The sequence below is a fragment of the Myzus persicae genome, unplaced genomic scaffold (genome assembly GCF_001856785.1).
Source record: "Myzus persicae strain clone G006 unplaced genomic scaffold, MPER_G0061.0, whole genome shotgun sequence".
Lineage (NCBI taxonomy): Eukaryota > Metazoa > Arthropoda > Insecta > Hemiptera > Aphididae > Myzus > Myzus persicae.
Genome location: NW_019101784.1, coordinates 140,837 through 165,951, shown reverse-complemented (window position 1 = coordinate 165,951; position 25,115 = coordinate 140,837). Strand labels below are relative to the sequence as shown.

Here is a 25,115-nt window from a genome sequence, read left to right as displayed (position 1 = left end):
AAATATTATTTATGAAGATATGATGTAATATTAAATAATTTAATTTACATATTAGGTTATATTATACCCACTAATGTTTTTTTTAACATTCAAAAGTTTCACTACACAAAAGGTGAAAATGACATTTATAGAAATTAAAAAATAATTTTGCGTTGCCTCAAATATAATAAGTACAACATAAAAAAAAAAATCAGTTGACATTTTAAGAAATTATGTGTAATACTCTTTAGTATAAGAAACAATATTTTATGATGAAACATATTAATTATTACAAAAAAATTAGTATTTTGAAATATAAATAAGTGGGACTCATATTACATTATTATTTCATAGTAGAAGATAGATTACTACTTTTGGTCAACCGCATACAAAATGATAGTTAAAATAATTATTGTTACTTAAATTTAATACGTAAATACTGATTTTATTGTTTAAAAATTGTACGTTCAAGAAGCTTGATATTATAATTGTATGTCATTTACACTTTATGGGTGTATTCATTAGCATATTATTTTTTGACAAATTGATTTTGGCAGTTTACCAAAATGACAAAATAATGAAGTTTTGGTTTGGCCAAATCCCCAGTCAAAAATATCGTGGCTAATAATAAAATGAATTGCCTGTTTGAAATTGTTTTAATGTAAATAAGGTAAAAGTTTTAAACTTGGTAATATTAAAGAGGCGTGGTACAAAAAAAAAACAAAACAGATCTCAGATTTCTTTAAATCTAAAAATTAATGCTCTATTTCGTTTTACATAATTTTGACTTTGTCAAAAACATTCTTTTGATGTCCCTTGAAAAATGAAATACACTTCTTATTATATTCAAGTATTATAAGATAGGTGTATTATTAAATAAATAATAATTTGAATAGATAAATCGTTAATGTACAATTTAAATGTTTAGTAATGTTAATTCTAATTAACACTACATTATTTTACCAAAAAATAAATAAATAAATACATTAAAGTAAATGATAAAATTACTAATAGTTTCAAATAATATTTTTTTTTTTTGAAATTTACATGATCAATAAATAACCTAGAAGAAGACATTCAAATATTTATTTCGTTTTCTATACTACACAGTCTATACATAAGTAATAATAGATTGTTAATTTTAAAAAATAAATAAAACTGGATGGAATTATTCTATTTTTTAGATTCAGTAGTTTATAATTGATTTATATTTTAAAAAGATAATACATACCTAAGCAATCAATAACGGACAATATTCTGGTTATTTGTTTTTCATGAGCTAATATAATAATATAAACACTACATTATTAAAAACAAACCTTTGGATGTACATATTTACTTTTGTATAACTATATTATTTATTGAAAAATACAATCCCTGACAACAAAGTTAGATTTGAGTCTTCCATTCAAAAAAAATGAGTTCTCCGTAAAAGGGATGCAGGCTTAATATCAGTTTTATTGTGTTAAGCGAAGTCATTAGGCAACATGAATGCATGATAATATTCTTATTCAAATCCAAAATGTAAAAATCAATTATGAAGAGTTTTAAGAGTAATGTATTGAAATCAGAACACTAAAGAAGAAACGAGCCATTAGAACATTTTTATTTTTAGTTTCTAGTTTAAAGTATTAAAATAGAGTTTTAGATTCTGATTCGCGTAGAAAATGATATATTTTTTTATTGTTGTAGAATCAAATACAAGGTTGTTAGCTTACAATAATAGAATATATAGTTATAAATTAAAATTAAATTGAGTTATACATTTCAATTTTCTTTTTAAAATATTTTATTTAATGTTTTTATTAATCAATTATGTTTTGTGTATTAGTATAGCGTCTTATAGCTTTGTCTAGATTGTCTAGAATATGAATTTATTGCATTTACAATGATGTGTGTATTTTTTCGGTTTGTCATTTGACAACGTTTGAGGTAGTAAAAATGTTCCAGTTTTCAATAATAGCATTTTTTCTGATTGAAGAGTGAATTTAGTTGGTACTTTCGAGAGTTCAAAATTAAGGATTCCGTGTAGTTTTAGAAAGTGAAGTTAAACAAACAAAAAAATTAATTTTGAAACTAATTTTTAGGCATGACTAGTTTTTGAAATTTGATTTTTTTAATGAACTCAAAAACTAAGACCTATAGTAACTTAAAATTTTTATCAAATATTCGTATTAGCATTTTACATTTGCTGTGGCATTTTTGAAATATTTTTGACTCTTTTTGAGCTATTTATAGGTTTGAGACATTTTTATTTTTGTTGATTATTTTTCAGTTATAAAATAGAACTATATAAAAATTTTTCTTTTCACAACTAATATTAAAAATTCAAATAGAAGATTGCCAACGAGTTTCTCTATCTTTATCTAGGTTACTGAAAGTAAGGTACTGAAAGTTTCGTTGTTTATAGCTATGATATACCAATTATTGATTTGCATTAATTTTATTTAAAATTTTAAAATTTGATTATCCATACAAATATTATGCTAGGATGACACAACATCTCCGCTCCTAATCGTTTTTCGTATGCAATGATTTATCATTGAATTCAAATATAACACCACATCCATCACAGTCAACCTTGATCAACAATTACTGTACAACAGAGAGGTACCCACTTGATCAACTTTTTTCTTCTTTATTGAATTAAATAGTATTTAAAATATTTACTTTAGAACAATAATTAAATAGAGTAATTGTTAAATATACAATTTTTGATTCAACAATCATGCTCAACTCCGTTTTTTCTTCAATAATGCAGTTATTTAAAATATGATTTTTGGCATTTCTAAGTATACTTAAAGACTATATTTTTAAATTCCTTAGACTTTTTGTACCATTTAAGGAGTGTCCTTTGGAGATCCAAAATCCTGTTTTTTTTTTCAAATGAGAACTAGTAGATGATTTAAATTAAAAAACGGGGATGAGCTGGCTTGGTGAGTCACCCTAAACATTTGTAATCATATAGTAAAAATGTACAAAGAGGAGAGAAAAATCCATCCAGTGATAGAGATACCAACAATTTTTTTGATGCTTAAAAATAATATATTTTTATTATTTTAATCTAGCCACTGGAGTCTAGTAAGTCTATGTAATATTTTTTTTGTCTGAGTGTAGGATTTATTGGGTGTGTATTTGATGAAATTTGTGATACAAACGGTTATATGGGAATTTATAATTTTAAGTAAAATAAAGTTTTATAGTTTTTGGTGTGGCTAATTTGTTAACTGATTTGATTTTACTAAGTGAGAAGAGTGGAGTTGGATACAAACAATGGTGTAGTATTTCCCAGTGGTAGTATGAAAATACTTGTGTGGTCCCAACAAATTTGGAATGGATTTGCAAGACACACATTTGGATAGCATATGTCCAAGTGTAAACATCATATAGAAGTTAAGATTAACACTAGTATGTCTTAAAAGAGATTTATATTTGTTGGTATTATGGGTTTGGAGTGCATTTGTAGCTTTGGTTTTAAAATTGAGTTACTGTATTTGCCAGTTGGATGTAGGGAATTTTCCATTTTGTATTGTAGGTTAGGTTCAGTATATTGCTTGCCTAGTAGCGAGATATTTTAATCCTAATGAGGTGAGAGTTGGATTCCTTAAAAACTAAGATTTGGATATTATTTGTAATTTCAGATATTATTTTGAATGTAAACGGTACAAAACATTCTGATTTGTCTGAGTTTATTTTGATTTGTCACTTGAATTACCAACTGTCAAGTTAATTGAAAATGAAAAAATCATGTAAATAACATTAATTAAAAATTAATTTAAAAATTTATACCGAGCTTTACATATTGTATCTAAAAAATTGAGATGATTTTACGGTCGAATAATTATTATTATGAACCTAAAACTATATCTTTTATAAAGTTTACTTTGTAAGACATGTATTCCTTAAGATTTTATAAATTTCCAGAAAACACGTAACTGATTATTAAATGCACAACACAGTATTATATTTATATTAAATACCGCGAAAGTGAAAATTAGAAATTCAACTTTCTACAGATTAATTGTTACATTTCGAAGTAGTCGACATTTACATGGTGAACATACATTTTCCTTAAAAACGCCATACGATATTTATAATATTAAAAATAGTAACTCCCGGCCATCAGCTAATTTTGGTGTAATTTGTAGTTTTTACCACCCAATTAGATGAAAAATTGAAATTAATTACTTTTCCAAATACATTAATGTCATTAAGAATGATTAGAATCTATTTATGTGAGTAGGTATAATATTTACGTTTTGATTTTTTAAGTTTTAAAGTTAAAATATTGTAACTTCGTCTAGCTACATACAATTATAGAACCAATTAGGCATCATAATTGATTGTAACGATTAAAAGATTATAATATAACTCACGAGCACCTATGATGTATTCTAATTAATTTTTAATTTAATACACTATAAAATAATTGATTGTTTTCAAGCTATACTAGTTACTGTCTTATCAATTATAAATACTTATTACAGAACGAACTTAAAAAAATAAGGAAGTCATTTAAAATATGTCTGCTTTACTAGTAAAATGATACAATTAAGTCATTATTTTAAGTATGATATTAAAAATCGTAATTTCTCGGCACCTTTACATGCCCTTTTGTAATTACAGATTTGCATGTATATTAGTATACCTATCAACATTTTAGTAATAAGAATAAATATTTTTAAGATGCTTATCATTTAAAATGCGTATACACAATTATGAGAATATTATATCTTCTGATATTTAATATTATTGAAATTAAAATAATAAAAAAATTACAGTTTTAACAAACGGTTATTATCTATACTGAACCATTGAATTCATTTTTCCTCTCCTGCCACTATAGATTGTAATGATTATTTATTTATCTGTAAAGTTTTAATATTTTAATTTTACAGTTATAATTCTCAGATGACTTTATGAGCTGGACTCATGTAATATTATATTTTAAACATTCAAAACAAATACATTTATACATTTAATAGTTTAATATAAATAAACTGTAATTTTATTAATTCTACAGGCTTGTAACTTTCATACAACTGATGTATCATTTAAATTATATACAATAATTAGAAACTTACAAAACTTACTGTATTGTGCAGTAAATCTACTTCAAAAATGTATTTTTCAATGAACACATTTTAATCTAAATGAAAAATGAAAAAAAAAATTCATAATTTCTTGTCTAATCCTACTTATTAAAATGTTTAAAAATAACTTTTTTTACGATTGGGTTGAATATACAAACACAGCACAACATGTTCTAATAAAAATAATAATACATTAAGCTGTTATAGTCGTGTTAATAGTGAATTATTTTCAATGGTGATCAATATTCAAAATATTATATTTAGTAACTGTGAACACAAAACTGTAATTAGGTACTGTACTTATAACCATAATACATTTATAATGATATAAAAGATTTATGAATTAGAAAATAACTATTTTATTTATTTTTAATCCTTTCTGCGAGGATTGTCGTACAAGATCCATTTCATTAATATGCATTGTACAAAATATTATTAGGACACATATATTATTACACATTAATACATTAAGAAAGAGTCTAAAGCACTTTTTTAACTCGATAATAATAACAAACAAAATGCACTTGTTTTAAATTCCGTATGAAATATGAAAGTCAACCTAACCTAACCAAACATTTGAATACTTATGTATAATATTTTCTATCTGCGGTCTCCATAAATCAAACGAAGATTATAGATTAAACGGAACTCCCACAAAAGTCATCAGAAATACAAATGAAAGGAAAAGCATATAATACTATTAGTGGCTGACCCAAGTCGGGTATTGACCAAATCAAAACCTTCCATATTCCTCTATTGTGCCTACAATCAAATGCAATTTTCGTATTAAAGGACATCACAGAAATCTATGATATGTGAATTATGTGATATACATTAATATATTGGATGACGTATATTTTCAGTAACTGATTTAGAAGACAAATTTTTAATGTTGTTTTATTTATAATGTATACAGCCTAGTATACCAGTATTCGAAAAAAAAATATTTCTGATTTTAATCAACATAATGAACTGTAAGTTAAATAACTACTTTTTACCAATGTTAAACTTAACATAATATTAACAATATGTTAATTTTTTTCGTAATTTCAAGCTTTATTATGAATATCATACTTTTAGAATCAAAAACATGAGTAGGTAATGAGTTTTAAACAAAAATTTGAACATGAGCATATAAAATAATATATTTGAACGTAATTGGTAAGTTGTAGAACGACGGAAAATCCTATGAAGACGGCAGAAACTCACTGCCCTATAGCTAAACTATAAATTCAATACTGACTTACAATTATTTCAAATGTGTATAGTTACTAGTTAGTAGCATATATTTATGTTAAATATAAAATGCATATTGTGCTTAAATATTAGCTATACATTGTGGTCGAGACTTAAAATAAATACATACAACATAACATTTATATAATTTAAAATAGTAAAAAGTATATTTTGTTTGTAGAGTATGTATAAAAGTGCTTTGAAAATTCTGAACCACAAAATTGTACAAAAAAAGTTCATAATACTGTTACTTATTTTTATATTCACTATGCTTGTATAATATTTGTGTGCATTGAATACTCTGTGGCATAAATTGTATACTAGGTATTGAAATTGTGTTTATTGGACGACAATAGTTGAAAAAATTATATTTATAATATAATAATATATTACAACTACACAAGATTTGAAATAATAATTAACTGATTGTGAAGTCCACGGATTTAGGATGCACTTATCATCTTAATTTCATTTAAAAAAATATCTTTCCAAATATACATATACATATATATTGTATATTAATCATTTATACAAATTACAAATATCCACTGTGACATAGGCCATTGAGAAACAGGTTATCTTACAAAGTAAACTTTATTCTTATAATTGGAAAATATGAAGATTGGCCAGTTTTTAAAATTATTAGGAATAATAAAGTGCGTACACTTTTATAATTTATAGTTTGTTTTAAAAACTCACTTTTTTATGAAATTGATAGTGGCCTTGAAGGTACGTATGGCCGAAATATTTTTTTTTTTTTTTTATTGAACTTAAGCTTCGGCAACTGAGGCCATTAGCTGTAGTAGGATTTGTATTGTAGTTTGTATTGTATATTTTTTGGAACGGTAGGGGGGAACACGTGTGTGTTTGTTTTTTGGCAGAATTTCGAATGGGGCACCCGTAGGTTTCTGCCATGCCCCGGGGGTGGGGGATGGCAGCACTTGTTCTCCGGTCACCGCAACTTGTCCGGAGAAAAATGCCGCCCGGTAGCCGAGGATCGAACCGCGACCGGCTGCGTCGCAGCGGACGCGTCAGACCACTCGGTCACCTCATCCCCGGCCGAAATATTCTGATAGATGTTTTGGAAGTGTTGAGTTTGTTATGAGTTATCTGTGTATGCAATAGTACGGCATTCTATCATTATGAGTTTGACCGAGAGAGGAGTGCTGCATGATGGGCATTTAGGGGTTATTTTTACACATCACTTGATTTATGAATGCCCAATTGGCAAGCCTTGTTAGAATGACTTCGAACTTTCTAGGAAGATGTTTGCGAGAAGGTAAATACGTATTTTTTTAACTAAATTTGTCTTGATTAGGTTGTTCTAAATTATTTATTAGAATTTAGTGAGAACTAAATAATAATATATACAGCCAAAAATGTCTGAAACATTTAAAATATAAAATGTCACACTAACAATTTCTAATAAAAATATTCCAATTGTAAATATTCATATTTATTAATATTCAATTGTCAATAAAGCAACACAAATATTGAGTTATATTCGACTTTATTTTTGCACCGCGTTCAACGGCCCTTGGGGCTGAATACAATTGGAAGTGACCCTATTTCGAAAAAGGTTGAAAAAGACCCGGTACAAAAGTTACACATGATAATATGCAAGTTAGTACTTAGTGTGACTTGTAATTAATAAATATTTTTTTGTATTAATAATAGATACATGCACACATATTATTGGGAAAGTTTCTCAATTCAAATTAAAAATACAATATCTCAACAAAATTATTTAATATTTGTTCAATAATACATTACTTTTATCTTACTACATATTATTATTAATGTTTACATTTACTATTCTGGGAGAAAAAATTGAATATTGTATAAAGAACATGTTTTTTTTTAATTCTTTGAAAATAAACATATTTAAGGTCAGCGAAAATGATCTAAACTTTATATAAAGTATCATATTTCAGAGTTATATTTTGTAATCTTACTGTTAGTTGAGTATCACGAATTCTCATTTTCTAAATAAATCATTACAATAATGTTACGAAACTTGGAATAAATGCATGATAAGTCGATAAATAACTAATTTGTTACATGTCTGACAACCTACAAAATCTGCATTGGACTTAAATGTGATCATAAACAATGAACATACAAGCAGTTAAAAGTGTATTCTTCATATCTAACACGAGCTCATGATAATAAACCTAGTACCAATCATATATTTAATTGATTTGATGAATTACAAATTAGTGCTTATTACTTATGTTTTCGCAAAGAAAGTGTGTGGGTATTTGCTTTAATGCTAGTTTCTTGATATTTATGAAAATAATCTTCAGTTGAACCGTTTTGGAATCAATTGACATTCAAATATTCAATGGTGGAAAGATTTGTATCATCTGTTGTATTATGACCAATTTTTCACGTCAGTATAATCTGTTATACCAGGCAGAAGATTCAAGAATATCATTAATATTTTCGTCATTTCGTGGACATTTTAATACATCTGAGATGTACAATAAGAAGCATAAAACATTTTCTGGAAATAAAAAAAAGAAAAACCCGCGGGCTTAATAAATTTAAATAAAACGCAGTGAAATATTACGTTTCATGAGGAAAAATATTCTAAAAAAATTTAAAATATAAAACAAAAAAAGCTCTTTATTTTAAGTTTTAATGGTTTTATACTATTCTATTATATAATTCCATTACATATTTCTCAACTATTAAAAGTTTAAGAATAGGATATTCAAAATGTATTTGAAGTAATTTATCCTAAACCTACCTAAAATTGTTGTCGGTCTTAAACTTTTAACTTAAATATAGACTTCCAAACTAACAGCAATATATTAATTTATATCAGTGATTTATATTGATAATAATTAAGATGACACTACACCATGTAAATTGTATTCTTCGTCTGACGAACGTACGTTCAGTAGAACTAATTTCATGTTGTTATCTTTAATATTAGAGTAAATGTCTCTATGTTCAAACTTAAAGTCAGTTAGAGATGTAAACATTACCTGCGTTTTCCTTATAGTATTTTAGTTTAATATTTTAGCAAGTCATGAGCATTTAATATTTAAATATTTTACATACTCTTGACTCACTTTAAAATTTGAATGCGCATAAAACTAATTTACGATTTTCGAATTCAATTGGGTTTTTTTTAAATGTTTTTATTGTAACAATATAAAATATAACTTATTAAAATATATTTATATACCTATCTATAATGGAAATAAAAAAAAATGTTTTTTCTGTGAATAGTTTTTTTCGAATGACGATATTATCAATTATCATTAGTAATTTTATTTCAAGATACAAAGAATATATTCTAATAGTTAGTAATATTTGTTATGTATATTGTTTATTAGATGAATTTTCTTTAAATAATTTTTAAACAGCTTAGAAAGTATAATTATTATTTTATATCATCACATCAATATTATAATATTGTAATAGTATAGGTACTTGGAATGCTTTGAATTCTTAATTTAACCTTGATACCTTCCTAATTCTAAAGTGTATGATGACAATTTACTGAACTTACACACTAACATGTAACACATTAAACCAACATCACATAAGAGAAAATAACTGGGTTGTAAATTATGAATTATGACATAAAATATAAATATATCGCCTATTTATACATATAAAAGAACGGGAGTTTTTTTTATGTACCTACCAATTTTCTGACGACACCATTGAATTTTTTTCCAATTTTTTTCACATAGTTGTTAGAAATACTTTCATAAGTGTCAAAATCAGGCCGAACAGATAGTAATATATACAACGATTACGTTTTTCGAGACTATATTTTAAAATATTAATATTGTTTTTATTATATGGCCTGGTCAGACTGAACTCTATACTACTCAGGAAAAACACCATCGATTAAATGTTGGTATTGGATATAAATATATAATTAATCTGAATAATCAGGAAGTGACAAACACTAATAACACAGTTATATGTCCATATTAATAAAGTCGAGTCCCCAGTCTAATATTGATCTATAAAGATATATTATTCTTATAACTCCACCTATGGTAGCTAAAAAGTAAATTGATGTATTTTGTTTTGAAAATCTAAAAAAATAAATAAATTATATAAGTACTTTACTTAGAAACCATGTAATAATATTTTCAACGTCAAATGTATCCAACTTTGTACGTATATTTTATCATAAATCAATAGTTAATAAATAATAATATAATATAAGGCATACAAAATAAGATAGTATAACTAATGCAATTAATGAATTGAAGATATTTGTATATGTATAATTATACATTTTTTAAAACTACATAGTACTATTATATGTGGTATAAATTATAGGTAGATACAGCAACTGTATAAACTTAAAAATATTATATTATATTTGTCAAAATATTTAGATACATATATATACCTAATGTATTTCCGCATTCCGCCTTAAAAATTTAAACAAGTTTATAGTTTACTCTCTCTAAGTTTAAATTGATGTGTTTTATACTTTTATCACATATAAATTGTAATCATATTGATGTAAGTAGAACTTTTAAAGAAAATCTTAATGTTGTCTAGAAATGGGATGCTGGGATTTTTCGTTTTAACTTTAAAATATTATCAAACCCACATCGCCACAGGGAAAATAGACTACAATTTAAGTTTGTCATATAATGTTATTTAGTTAAAAATATTCATTCAAAATGCAAAAAGTATTCGTTTATAACTAACTGAAAATAATATTTCAAAATATTATAATATAAATATAAATAAATGCATGGAATGATCTTTAGGTACTTCCTTTATAGTTAATTCGCAACACATTCTGTTTTAACGATAATATATATGAATATTAAATGTTTATTGTAGTTCAATACTTCAAAAAATAGTAGGTAATAAAATACCTATTTCCGATATTAAATAATAACTTAAGTAGGTACCTAGTAAAGGTATAGCCTATAATCATTCTATTATTATTATTATTATTATATCAACCTATCATAATATTAATTTAAGGTCGAAACCTTATGCTTTTTATTATATCTCGGTATACCTACCTACAATAATAGAAAAAATAATTATCATTACAAACTTATATTATACTTACGTTTATTTTTTATTAATACTCAGTGCCGGGCTGATAAGAGAATGATTTCAGTAGTGAGATGGGTCATTTAACTGTATATTATATCATACTTACTATATTTATAATGTAATTGCATCGTTGGTCAATAAAATATTATTGCTATAAAAAAATGATATAAATTTACAGTGCACATTACTGTACACCATTGTAATTATTTATAGAATTCACATTCTGCGTATAAGAATACAGTGAAATCAGTTCAATGACAAAATAACTTACACTTAGACATCTATGGTAACATAATGCAATGTTTATAAATGTATGACGAATGATTTTGTACTTTTGTGGTTAATATAAATTATTCATTATTGCTAGGTATGCAAATGTATTATTTATTTTTATTATTGCTACCTATTCAAAATATGTTTTATTTGTGTTTCTGTTCAAATGTATTATTTATTTACATTTAACCATAGTAGTATAGTAGTATGCAACTCTAGCAGTATGCAGATTTAATGAAGAATTCAAAATGTGTACCTACATGCTTAGAGAATATTATAATTTATATGTTATGGGAAAAAAATGTCAAAATTAATTGTTTTTATGTTTACTGTTTATAATAAATACCGTATACAATAATATTGTTAGTAAAATACTTAATAAGAACAGTTCGTTATAAGTTAATTAAATGTTTTGATGTGATTAATGACGATTAGTGAAAGAAATAATTAGGTTTAATTTTTAATATTTGGTATTTTGTAAAGATATTATAATATTTTTTTGACCATGTATTCATTATAGGTTTTATAGAAACTATAATTTATAGTACATTGAACACCACAATATAACTTTAGTTGCCTAATTGTGCTCAAATAGTAAATGACAGTGGTTGCCTATCTATTTCAAGTTTCAACTGAACTACTGAAGGATTTAATGTACAGTGTGTAATGTGCACCTGACTCCTGATGGCACTATAAATCTTTTATCGTACATACTATATTCTGTGACCTGTGTCATAAGGGTAGGTACATATTACATACTAGCTATTGCCTATTAAACGATTATTGATTAAGCGACAGCCATGATAGTTATTGAGCACTTCGTGCATAGTGAACTTTGCTATCAATTTATTAAATCATTAAATCTCTAAATATGATTTAAATATTATACACCTAGTTATAAGTTATTATTTATAAGATTTAAAAAGTCCATTTATAATCTTAAGTATTTTATAACATAATGATAATTTTGTCTTTGCATTTTATAATCCGTCCATAAAACAATGAACATATTTTATTGTACATTTTGTAGGTACCTATGTTTTTTCACGTCTTAACTTTTTACATACCTAACTATTGAATAAAAAAATGTAAACTTAATATCAATCAGTATAATCAGAGAGGTATAGTAAGTTTAAGCGAGTCGACGTGATAAAACAAAAATATTATATAAAATATTAGAATATATTATGTAGCAGGAGTAGCCAACTTAAGGCTCGTGTCATAGTCCCTCGAGACTCGAATCTTAATGACAAAAAACAAAGTTTACTTATTATTTTATTCTTATTTATTTTTATTTTTGGCATACATTAACAGGTTGATTCTAATACGAAATTTGATCCGTTTATAGATTGTTAGCTATTTTTATTACTTATATAAAATTACAAAAATAATAAAATATATTTCTAAACATTTTGGCTCGCGAACATAATAATGTTGGCCACCCCTGATATATTATAGAATATAGATTATAGATATCTTCGTCAAATATTTGTGTTCATCCATAAGAGTCATTTTTATATTACACATTGTTATATATTACATTGGACGTATCGACTATAGAATATTTCTTCGACCGTATTCATGCATAAAAATAGAATTTACATAAAAGGATAGCCTCGTTTAATAATTATATACGTAGTTAGTATACTAAAGGACTGTAAGGACCCTAAAAATTGAATAGTTTTCTCCACAAATGGTTAAAAAAAATATAAAAGGATTACTGCACATCGTATATATTATGTTAAGTATTTTTCATTGTTATTCCCCAAACATTCTACAATTTTTAATTATTTCATGAGACAATTATACTAGGTATACAATAAATCAATAACTAGTAAAAACAACTTAGAACAAATTGTGAAAACACTAATTAGTTCATGAAATAAAACAGATTTATTGATATTTGTTTTATAGATTACCATATAATAATATATTTACAAATATTTTTAAATACATCGATATAAGGATATTATGTGGACCGTTATTATAACTATATGTATAATATTATTTTGCTATTCAATTAGGTACATAAATTATGAAATCCATTAAATCCATGTGTCTATGAGAATATTAATATTGTAAATACTTTAAAAATAATTTTTTAATTGATTGATATTTTAATTTGATACATAACTTATGCAGAACAAAATTGTAAATTTGTATCTTATATCTATATTATTAATCAAATGAATTATTTTTATTTCATATTTGATATTTGGTATTATCATTGTTCAAATGTATAATAAATAAAAATATAATATACTTGGAGCTATGATTTAAGAAATAAACACCATAATTAATAATTATAAACAAGAGTTATAAAACGAGTAATAACTAATAATTATTAAACTATACGATTTAAACATACTGAGCATGCATATTGTATCTAAATATTAAATTTAAAATTATTTCTGCATTTTCTTAAATTGTTTGGCTTGTTGTAACCATATTCTATGTTTTAATATAGTACAATACAATAAATGTTTAGTTTAAATAAAGACATTTACAGGTAAAAGTTTTTCCAAAATGTACGTTTCATTTAATTATGTTGTTTATATTAAGTAGGTAAGTACTGTAGACAGCTAGGTCAGTTTTATAGTAAGCCTCGGGCTTTGTTCAATTTGGATGTCGCTTCTGTAGTACGTTGTTTTGAGTGGGGTACTTGAAAATTCACTGTAATTGTATTCTACAATTTTTTGTATATTATTTTGTTTTTTTTTCTATCGTGCAATTTAAGTATAGCCTAATTGAAAATATATGAAGAAACTTAGTACTGATGTGAATCATATTTTTGTAAAATATCGTCATTGTCTATGGATTGCCCAACTGATATATATTTAAATATTTTCAAATCTGTCTAAACTATTAAATCGTATTATATTATTCTAAACTAATTAATACCATGAAATAATAATATATTTATCTAGTAAAATAAATAGTTTAATATCGCGAATATATAATATATAATTATGTACATATTGAACAAAATTAATGAAATTGCTGATTGTTCGAAATTGACTGAGCAACTTCCGATTTCACGAAAACACTAAACCACAATGTCATTTCCTAATACTTGAAATCAGCAAATATTATATGCCTAGTTTATTTCATGAATTAGACAGAACTTTTTTTATACGTCTTATTCGATGACTTTGTAGTTCTGAGGGCGAAAGTCATAGAATGCCAACAATTTAAAATTATTAAATAAATAAAATAAAATACCAACCAAGAGATGTTTTATCATTACTTTTAATATAAATTAATAAAAAGAAAAATGTTTAGACTGCCTCGCGTACCCGTTCAGGGATCAAAAGGGAAACTTTTTTGGATTATTTTGATTTATGTAGTTGACACAATTTTTGTTTCTAAGTCAAAAAGCTTGAAAATGAACAAGATTCCTCATAAATTGTACTTAAACAGTCCCAAAGTAATTTAAAAATACACAATTTCTTTTTATAAGCCATGACGTTCAACATTTGACAACGTTGGATATTCAAACTTAAACTAGCGTTTTTAAATTAAACAATATTATATTTTGTTTTTCTTGTGATACAAAAAATGTTAATTGCAAGCACTTGAAATATTTCATCATTACTTATGTTGCAGCCTCTGGGGACTAATCAGCAATAGTAAACTTACCTGAACTCGCAGTGGACTGTACCTATATACTAAATACTAACTACTTTGGTGGGAAATTGAAATTCCACGTACCTATATTACCTATACCTTGATGATTTCACCAATTGATCGGAATGTGTGCTGTGTGATAAGCAGCTCAAATCATGACCAGCAATGGTCGTGATCGGAGGGAAAAACTGATGAGCCACGTAATGTTTAGTGTGTACGTGTGTACTATTTATGTACAATTAATGTATAATTGGAAGTAAAATAATAAATTATGTCACTGATTTAATAATTAAACTGAGCTAAATAATAATAATAATTAATAAGAGTAGCCTGGTGTGACTTGGTAATTGGCAACAGTCACTAACATGTGCAAGCATATTCTGATCTCGGATGGGTGACCACACCAAGGTCCTTTGCTACAAAGCCTCGGCCCACTTACACGCACATTCATAAAATCGACTGTAACTCCCAAAAAATACTATTGATCATAGTTGTTGATGCTTAAAGTTTAATATATATTTTTTTAGTTGCATTGATGCTTTCACCAAATTAGCAGTATTTCACACTTGATTTCACGTAGGTTAAGTTCTAGTGTTACTGATTTCATGAGTAATTATTTATCATGCCACTTCACGAATTACATGCTTTACATACGTCATATCTAAATAGTGGATTATCTGAACTGTGATACTTGATAATATACAAATATTTTTAAAGTATGTAAGCAATTAATATTATGTTATAATAGTACACACGATATATAGGTACTACTGCTACGACGAATCATAGATTTATTTACTAGTTTTTATTTTAAAATTTGTTTTTTCATTCCTCATCCGATAGTGCACCAATTCATAGTTAACATTGTTATTCTAGGTTATTTTGCTGCCTTTCTAAAAGATAAACAGCACATTATTTTTATAATTATACCTACCTGAAAAATAGTATTACTTTTTTGAATTAAATTAATTATAGGTGATCGAAGTTTGTCTAGGATACTATAAGTATTTGACAGTTGTAATATTTTAATAATCTGATAGTACTTCAAGGGTTTTCTACATTACAAAATCAAAAATAATTTCGTTTTATTTTTAGAAACATGTAATATCCCTTGATATTCTATGAGAAAATATACACTGTAATTAATAACTTTAACTTCACTATTCTACAAATTACCAACGTGTCTACTACAAAATTAAATCATATTCATTTTTCCTCTCTTATTTATGAATCTCAAAACAATATAAACAATGGCATGATGTTTTTGGAATAACATAAATATTTTTTACTCTTTGATTAAGTTTGAAGAATCACTAAATGCTTGAAATCGTCCAATGCAATACAATTTCAAGATAATGGATATAATATGCCCAGCTACCACTCCACCGATTTCTCCTCCACCTGACTTTCATACGAAAAAAATTAATCATACACATATGAGCTATTGCTAATATCCACTAATACATGCATACCAAAGTTCTCTTGATCTTAATTTTATCTTAAAAATGTTAGAAAATAATAGAAAGCAATGATCACTCCTTTGATGAACAACACTCACACACACACTTTTAATTATCTTGTCATTCTCTTATCATTCTGTATAGAAACGTTAGTGATATCACAGAACAAACAGAACGGAATCTTAAGGCTCATCGAAAAACTGTCCGACATTTCTGAATTTTAAACGTGCTGCCACATACCGAGAAATTCCCTTTTTTTTAAGTTTTCTGTGGTTTGTGGCTACGCTGTTAGTCGGCAATTCCACTCTTAACAACAACAACACATGTCCAACCATAGATAACATAGATTATAAATCGATTTGATTCACGATTATAGATAGTACTATCTATAATCGTGGTTTGATTATTTGAATATAATAATATATTAAAAATTTGAACGAACAGTGTTGCACGATATAAAGAAAAAGAGGGAAATTCCCGGTACGTGGCAGCACGTTTTAAATCTAGAAATGTCGGACGTAGTTTTATTATCTCCCATAAGAGCCCATGTTAAATGAAATAAGATTCCGTTCTGTTTGTTCTGTGGTGATATTCCAAGTTTTTTGATAAAATTAACTTTACCTTCGTGGGTAAAATGTATTCGTAATATATATATCCCGTGATATTCCGTCTGTAGGCGGCTTCTTCCACAAGATAATCAATACATAATAATACCTTTACAACCACATATTAAGCTTATTATTAGTTTTGTGTAAGCATTGTATAGATTGTACATTTAAAAAAAAAGAAAAAAAGTTTCATTGGCGAGAATTATATGTTTCGTCGAATGATGTCCCTCGGATTACAGAAAATCATAATGATAATAATAATAAATTAATTAAATACAGTTATCGAATTGTTTAATTTTCCAAGAACCAAATGAATTAATGTAGGCACATCCGTATCTCGAAATGGTACGTTTCAGTAAACATGGCAATAGCCAATAATTGCTCAATTTCCTACATTATTATATTTAAAATGGTTAGTAGGTACTTTGTTAAAACTCTGTAAGCACCTACAAAGAACAAGGCGAGGAACGGACGAAGAAAATTGGCATGCAATCAGTCGTATGTATCATACCCACATTACCAATATTATTGTTAATGTTATTATTATTACTATTACAATTATTGTTATTATTATTATACTCTAATAATAATATCGTACCCGGAGACGAAGTTTTCTCGAGAATGCCTCTATATACACTACACGGCGTTATCTCCCCACAGACTTAATTCAAACTACTTTAATCGCCAATCCAATTAATAATACAAGTTTCCATAACTACTCGTATATAATATATAGGTATATATATATATATTTACGGTGACGATGGTATTCAAAACATTTATAATAACTTGTAAAACGCAGGAATTATTGCGATATATTACTATATAATATTATGTATGTATTGTTACACATAAATGTTATATTGCTTTGGCACAGAGTCTCGATAACGCGACGGCGTATTATATTGTATTAATATTTAATACTATTAATATGTATATGGACCGCACAAACGAACACACAAGTGCATATACTCTATAATAATACTCGTATTATGTATTACAGTCGGAAATTCGGTGTGAAACTCTTATATTTTAACAGCCAAAAGTTTCCCAAAGGGGTAACTTTTAATAAATTCCGAGTAAAACAATAACATCGTTATCGACGACGACGACGACGACGACGACACAGTGTACATGTGTAGTGCATGTATACGTGAAATGTGTTATAATATATAAATATATATATATCAGTAATAATAATAATGCGGAAAATAATAATATTACGCACGATAACGTTTTAAAACGTCATTATAATAATATTCGTGGCGTAATCCACTCGCCGGGTTCATTTCAGGCGGAAATCAGTGCACAAGGGTGTTATCTGCACAGTTTTTGCGCTCTAATAAAACATTTGTACAGCCTACGAGGATGAGAACTAATGCATAATGATTATTTTTCTCGACCTGTCATGCAGTCATGCCGCCCATTTGCGAGTAAATTAAAACGGGACAGAATTCCAAAAAGGTATGATCATTGGCGATCATGATTCGTTTGCAAGTTCTCAGAAATCCGATTATAATAAAATACGATTACACCCCGGACCAGTGGTTCTCAACATGGGCGATATCGGCCCGCTTGCGAAGGATTTATGTTGGGAGGTGAACTTGTTTTTGGCAGTGTGTGTGCATGTGTGTGTGGGGGGAGGGGGGGGAGGGTGAGCATTCTTTGGGGTGACCATCATACTAAAGTCAAAATTAAATTCTTATTTCTAGCGTTTTGTAATATTTTAAATTTTTAAATAAACAATATCGCACTACTCAAATATTACATCATTTTTATCATGTTTTTTGTTCAACGGTTGTTTATATTTTTTTATTGTTCAATTCAGATACCACCCTCACTTATTTCATATAGGAAAAGGGGAGATAATTTAATATATTTAGATTTCCAGGGGGTTGACAGCCATACAAAGTTTAAGGACCAGTGAGCTAGACGCTACAGCATTTCTGCTGTCTAGAGTGTAAGAACATATCATAGATTGGTAGTCTCATATAGAAACATTTATTTCTACACACATTTTGAAAATCAAAATAAATTATTATTAAACAAAAAATCAATATTTACATCTTTTAATAGGTATCTAGTATTAAATATAGTTATATTACTATTATTTTATAACCAATAGAAGAAATACAATTTTCTGCTTCATCTATTTTGATTATTTTTGATTTAGTATAATAGTATCATTAAAATGATTAATAAAAAAGAACCTTTGGGCTCAAACATATGGTAATTATCATATAGTCATTTGAGTTTGAAACCACAGGCCACTGCTATAGAGTTTAAGATGTTAAAGTTTTGACATTTTTAAAGTGTAATAAATAGAAATAATTTTCAGTTGTATGTGTTTGCAAGAAGGAGATAACTCATGTAGGTAGTCTTAAGCATTTATATATTAAAAATCTAACCTTTCCAATCAAAATGTCTATATCAAACCCTCAACGACACTAATCACAAAGGAGCTGTCGACATTCATATACTATATATTATGAAGCCACGCTTTTTCATATGCTTCTATCGCTGCAAACTTCTTATTTTTAATCTGCTGCAAGTCAATTTGGAATATGTTTATAACTTGGTAAGTTTATGTCGAGTCTGGTTAGATGATAACATCTACGTCATGAAGTTAATTCGATTTATCTAATTTATCATTGAGTCAATTATCAACATTTAAAATCACTTACACTCATAATGTAATCTCTATAATGATATCCCAAAATACTATCTTTTTGTCACGATATAGTATTATGTTTTTCATTATGAACAATAAATTCCATTACAGTGAACTATAAACTAAGATTCGACAATATATATTATGTACGACTTTTTTAGTTAAAACTTTTGGTCCACTGTAATACAACATGATTTTCGTTTGGTAACTGGTATTTTATTCATTCCACGTCTTAAAGTCATTGAGTTTGTTACGGCGTTTGAATGGAAAAAATATGGAAAAAACAGAAAACTTACAAATCAAGAACTAACATTGTAACCAAAATGCAATGTGAACATTTCGAACTGTGAACATTTTTCATAATTGTACTTGCAATTAACAAGAAAATTAAATTTGTTTTTATTTTGGGTTTCTTAGTTTTGTTTTTGTTTTTGTTTACTATAAACAGTCATCAAGTACAAAGTGAGTATAATGGATAACGTAGAGAACAATTCACAACGTTTCCAACGTCATAGCTATAGACACTGCTGCAGCTGTCGTAATGATATGGCACAAAGCCAACGTTATGAAAAACTGAAAGGTTGCCGGACATTGAACTAACAAATGGCAAAAAAACGAAGCTACTGGAAGACGTAAAAGATTTTTTTACTTTAATTTTGGTAGTTGGTTACAAGAATAATAAAAAGTGTAAATAATGTAGGTAAATACTTATAGTTTTGTTGATCTAATAAGCAATGTCTAAATATTATAATACAATTATTATTTTAATTGGTAGCTATTTACAGTATATTAGAGCAAAACAAAATTGAATATTACTTTTTTGTTTAATTAATTTATAGTAACTATATAAAGGGGTTTAGGGTTTCGCATAAACGCCCACAGATTTTTTTTTTCAAACAGTTGACAGTTATGTATTTTTTTATTTCATATTTAAAATCATACATGAATGAACCATAAAAAAAAAATATTGCATAACAGAAGAATTTACCATTATTTTTAAAATTAATTTAACTGCTAATTAAATAATTTATAACAAAACTAATTTGTTTTGTATTATATACAATATTATGGAATAAGTAAGATCAATAGATCCATATGTTACAAGTTATTACTATTAGGTGGCACTGCTGGGAGCCTTATTTTTCTGTTATTAATGTTAATTTGTTATTATGTCATCACACTTACTTATTATACCATTGTATAGATTGTAAACACACTATGTTTAATAAAATAAAAATAAAAAGTAAAAAAGACTATTATGTTTAACATTAAATAATAATTATTCTTATTGATTTGTATACAATATCTAAAATCAGTCGTAGTTCCACACTTGATATTATGTGCATCTACATAGGTCGCTCTAAGTTATTCATTTGAAAATGTATACTAAATCGTATACTCTATTTATTTTTGTGAAGTGTGAAAGCAACATAAAAATGAATAATCTAACTGTCTATCATTGACCTTAATATCTATGAATTTTCATATAGTATAATGATGAGTAGCAAATTTATTTAGCTAATCAAGATTATTAATTAAAAACTACAAACAAAATTTAATTTACATGAATAAACACGAAAATACTTTGTAGACTTTTCATTAGAATATTTTATGAATGGACGTTTTTAAAACTAAACTATTTTTAGTAGACAAAAATACTTTCAATAGTATTATTGGGAGAAAACAATATTAAGTGGTTTTGTAATTGCTGAATGACATTTTAGCAACCATTTTAATTACATAATATATTATAAGAAATAAAACTTTTCACATTTAATAGCACTTTTGAAAATGAAGCATAACATCATATAACATTCATAACATAATTATTTTTTCAGTGTTTGTAATAATATTAAATATGTACTTATTTCAAACTAGACATCATATAATAATATATATGTGTGCCATAAATAGGTACACAGGCTTCTGTCGGTTAAAAAATAATAACATTAAAAAAAAGTACTTACAAATTAGTAAATATGCCGGTGTAAACAGTGTAAACGACATCACGTGTTTTTACTTTTCAAACCACGGATAATGTTTGTCGAAAAGAAAAAATATCAGTTTAGCCTGAAACATTTGATAGATGGACCATAATACTATAATAGCATAATAATATAATATCTATCATCGTGCTTGTTACCCGTAACTTTTTTTTGTACATGAAATTCTAACAGATTTTCTACGATGGTCATCAAATGATACATTGCTGATATACGACACACGAAGAATTGCGTGACTGCCTTTACACAATACGATACACAAACATAAAGTGTAAAATATAAATTTATTTATGGGACACGGTATGTGCCATGTGGTAACATTATTAGGTACCTATATAATATTGCACTGAGAATGTTATATTATAGTTCAACGGTAAACATAAATTAGCAACCTTTGCGGAAATGTGGCAGCGGAGTTGAATTAACAAACGGCACATTGTAAATACAAATATTTTAAGTTATAAATTATTTTTCGTCAAAACTGAAAACCATATCAATTTGACTGATATTAATGTGTGCCAATGTTATGCTATAATATGACATTAATAATTCTTTTATTGGTTGGTTACTGCAAGCAGGTTTATATACCAAAATCGTATGCATTACTTAGCGATACTGTTGGGAGATATTTATATGCAATTTGTAAGTTTGCACATTATTGATTCAATTAGGATTCCGTCCAGTTTCAATGCAAATATAAACTTTTTGAAAATCATCAACAATTTTGTTTGATTTTCAGATTAAATAAAAATAAAACTTGATGGAATCATCCAAAGAAAGATTTTTAAATGATTACTTCTTTTGACATATTTTATGGGAAATGGGCATATTTCAATGAAGGCCATTTTAGTTCCATCAGACATATTTAGTTAGTGTTTAGAACAAAGTAACACAATCAAATCAAAGTGGTGGATCCAGTGTTAGACCATAATATCGTATGCATTTTAAAAAAGTGTTGATTTCGAATTTTTTTAATGATATACTGCTTATAATTATTTAATAATATTATAAAATATTGTATTCTAATACTTTTTTACTTTCCTTGTGTTATGAAATGCTCATTAGATATATTTAATTTGAAATGTTGTATTTATTTGTGCTATGAAAGAATTGTTCATGTTTGGACCCAAACTCCTTTCCTCACACACACAAATCCATAGTGCTCAAACCAATCCTGCTCGCGACTCTGCTTTAGGGAATAGAATTCTTTGTCCTGAGTAGTATTATGTACATATTATGTTTATGTTTACGTTTTGACCTTACTATAATTGAGGATTGAGTAGAAAATTTGCGAAACACAATAAATGTTAATCAAAAATAGTTAATTGAGAAATAAACATGTATAATGTGCGATTTGTTATAATCGATACATACTCTATATGATATAATATCTTGTACCTTGTAGGGAAAACCTAATTCCATTATTTTGTGCTGTATAATATTCATTGCGAAGTAGTTTTAGTTTAAAGCTAGTGACATCTAATGTAGTATTTAAGCATCGTCTATATTAGATAAAAAAACCAAAACTAAAACTGATGAATTATCTGGTTCGTAATCTTTATCTAATGGTTTTTTCTGACAAAAACTTATTGGACTTCGTGAAGCACACTAATGTTATACGATACATTTTCGCTTATATCTTGTAGTAATTTCACACAACATTAGTCCTCGTCGTTAGGCTTAGCGTAAGAACAGTTTTAATTAAAAATCAAGTTTTCCCCGATAAATTACATACGTGTTAAAAATCATATTGGTTTAGCAGTATTTAATTAATAAACAAAGCAATTCCATTTACATACCTGCTATTATATTATAGTTATATTGACAACTATTTTGAGTCCATAAATAATGAAAAAGTGTATTTAAATATTATCTGTTAAATGTTTCTTGGCATCTGTGGCCATCAGATTTTAAATTACATGCATAATATTAAAATATAAGTAGTAATATTATAAGGTAGGTATATTAATAGTAGACAAAATTAAGTTTATAATAATTTTGAGTAAGTTGGACATTCTTATATATAATATGATTTATTCGGTGTTGTACTGGTTGAAATATTTAGTCAGGAAGTTAAATATTTTGTTTTTTCATCTCTCCTTAACATAATAAGTATTATTTTTTATTTTACTAAGTATCTATTTGTTTTATTTTTACAAAAAATATAATATAACAGCTAATAAGTATAGAGTATTAAGTTGTAATATATTTATTCCCACACTACAACTACCTAACTTCGTATAAAGTGTTATAACATAGCTCAATTTTTCTTAATGGAATATTATTTTATTCTCTAACTCATAGAAGTAATGTTGTCTATAATTTATTCGAAAAAATGGGTACCTAATCTGTGAGTTTGTAGATTTAAATAGTTATGAAGTTTGACACGAATTGTATTATTAAATCCTTACGAGTGAGAAATGTATTGTTTGTATTTTGTATCATTTTGTATTATTATAACTAACAAAGTATGTTTTGAAGGTTTATCGATTATTGAATAATCCACATGAAATAATATACTCACTCCAAATATAATAGAAATACCTATAATTATAATTTATAACTATGAAATATATTAATATTTATGAAACTTAAACTGGTATGATTAGATTTAACTTAAGTTAATCATATATTTTAATCTCAGTAAAAGGATTTAATATATTAAACAAAATATGTTGAAACAAAAAAAAATATTGCATTAATTACCTATATTTTTCTAATATCGAATCATAAAACTATAAATGAAATTTTTTCAAATTATTTACATACCAGCATTACAAGACAAATTTAAATAAAATATTAAGCTTTTTATTTACCTATTTCTCAAATTTTAGTACTTGGTAGTAAAAGTAGTTAATTAATTGATGACAAATCTGTTTTGTTGATTATGCCTATCGTAATGGCCCTGTATTTGTAGTCGTGTATACTTTATTGTACAATTATCTTGATTTAAAAATTCATAAAATGAATTACTCTAGAGTCTAGAAGATGCATCATACTATATTAAGTGTAACAAATTTTAAAACTATCCTAGTTTATTTTTGGGAAATAACACTAGCTTTATCGTTCCAAGTTCGGATGAAGTGGACGAAAAAACCATTACTGTT

At 26.4% G+C, this 25,115-nt stretch overlaps 2 protein-coding genes across 5 annotated transcripts in view; one reads left to right on the top strand and one right to left on the bottom strand.

The window, feature by feature from the left end:
* Positions 1 to 25,115, top strand: part of LOC111030415 (igLON family member 5-like) — a 174,462-nt gene that overhangs the window by 61,321 nt on the left and 88,026 nt on the right. The window lies entirely within an intron of this gene.
* The window catches only part of LOC111030414 (nose resistant to fluoxetine protein 6-like), a 151,852-nt gene that overhangs the window by 124,283 nt on the left and 2,454 nt on the right, over positions 1 to 25,115 (bottom strand). The gene's annotated exons all lie outside the window — the stretch shown is intronic.